The 1,989-nt window shown below is 50.5% G+C and overlaps 1 protein-coding gene across 1 annotated transcript in view; it reads left to right on the top strand.

Moving 5' to 3' along the window:
- LOC119587135 (semaphorin-2A-like) overlaps positions 1-1,989 on the top strand; it is a gene marked incomplete at its 5' end in the record, with an annotated part of 29,798 nt that overhangs the window by 14,033 nt on the left and 13,776 nt on the right.

Genomic DNA, 1,989 nt, shown 5'->3' with positions numbered 1-1,989 from the left:
GCACATTCTCTCTTCTCTCTTCGCAATTTGAGACGGGAGTTTATATAATTCCGCCACACGTACTATGTGAATGAAAAAATATGAATGAACGAAGAGGGGGAGTAGGATATTGTGGTCACACGAAAGTATAGCGGGATGTGGGTGTTCGATACACCTGTTGCGTTTCTAATCACCTTGTATAATGCGGCCCCTCCTCACCCCCAGGTGTCCATCGCGGCCATCAACCGGCGTGTATTATGGAAAAATACGAGGGGAAGGGAAGCTTGTACTTGCTGATGAGAGGGAGAGAGAGGCTGACGCATACTGGCAATGCGAGGGAGATTTTGTACAGAATGTGAAAGAATAGGTGGTGGGAACATTTTATATATGATTATTTTTCCCTTTGTCTTTTGTTGCATTTTGTGTACCTGGTCACTGTGTGGAGAGGGAAAAAACCGGGATGATGTATTCGCAGTCGAGATAAGCTTTAATAAAGCGTTCGGGGTCCGCATCCAAAACTTCGTAGCCCGACTTTCCAAGGCAGTCTCATCATGGCCCCTTTTCGCATGCCCCTTGCAAGGGCGGGGCGGGCCACCTCCCCTGGATAGAACCTAGGCAAGAAAGCCACCGTAGGGGGTCTCCTCGAATGGCTGCTTACGCTAACATTGGCCCAGTTGGCTGTGACACATTTTTGCATAAAATTAATAGGCAAGATGTAGACTAGCGGGTGGCAGCTTTTATGTGGCTCTTTCTTAGGGTAGAATGTGTGTCCCTGTGTACACGGGTGTGCGCGTGTGTGTACGCGTGAGAGCATGTTTGAAGAGACTGTGCCGCTAGCCCTCTCCGCCCCTTCCTCATTCCCCGCCTTCTGGCCTTCCCTCTTCCTTATCATTTCCCTTCTCTCTTCCCGTCTACTTCGATGGTCTAGGTTACGCCACCGTCGCGTGCCACCCGCGAGTCTTGTATTCCCATTACAAGTGTAAACAATTGATAATCAGAAGCCTTACATTTCATTCGTGTCCCGGAATTGTTAGTATGGGTGATTGCTAGTAATTTCGACGAATTTATAGTTGGGGCCGGGCCTAGTAGGTCCTTTAAATTAGAACTGCTGCTTATTATGGTAACTCTTCCGGAGATCGTATATTGTGTATTTTGCGAGCCTTTTTGTGTTTGTGTTGGTATGGTTTTAGGGGATCACCAGGGCTGCCCTGATGGCCTGCTTTGCTATGAGGTCGAGAGGGGGTGGAGGGGGGGGGGGAGATTGTTGGCAGGGAGAGGAACACAATTTGAAAAGGGGAAGGAGGGGAGGAGGGAGGATGGAACGGCGAGGTAAGGTTCCTCGGGAATATTGTTCTCGAGAAAACAACGCCTCATTTGCATATTGCCGAGCGGAGGCGAATGGTCGTGAATCACCTCTTTGGTGCGCTCGAAGGGCCTGGACGGGGGCATCCCGCGCGCACACAGCTCGTGCTATGGGCTGAAGATGCCGCGACTCGATATCCGAAACCGGATAGGGGATAGTCCTTGTCATCGGCCGGATGATGGTATGGCCGGGAATAGCGGAGGGGGGTGGAAGGTAGGGTGGGGGAGCCAGGGGGGAAACCCATTTTATGAAGGTATTTAGCCGGAGAGGGAGCAAGAAACATTTGTATGTTAATGTGACGGTATCATGCTACTCCCAAGAGGTGTTTACTGCCGACCCGACCACCAGCCGCCCCCTCCCCCTCCACTCGGCCATTACCCAATTCTGAATGCTGTATTAATTAGTGGTATAACGAGCGCTTCCCCAGTACCTGCCTTTGCTTTAGCCCCGCTTCCCCGCTCTTCCTCGAGATCTGTGCGCTTCATACGCTGCCCTTGGGTTGGCGCTGGAGGCCAGGGTATCATGGGACGGGTATTTTTTATCTTGTCATTCAACTCTTTTATTTTCGTGTTTTCTTCTTTCTTTCCCTCCTTTCCCCCCCTTTACGCCTTTCTTTCTTCATGCTCCCTTTTCTTTTTTTTACTGAT

This window comes from Penaeus monodon, chromosome 22 (assembly GCF_015228065.2).
Source record: "Penaeus monodon isolate SGIC_2016 chromosome 22, NSTDA_Pmon_1, whole genome shotgun sequence".
Taxonomy (NCBI): domain Eukaryota; kingdom Metazoa; phylum Arthropoda; class Malacostraca; order Decapoda; family Penaeidae; genus Penaeus; species Penaeus monodon.
Note: the sequence above shows the minus strand (reverse complement) of the source record. Positions and strands in the feature narration are given on the sequence as shown.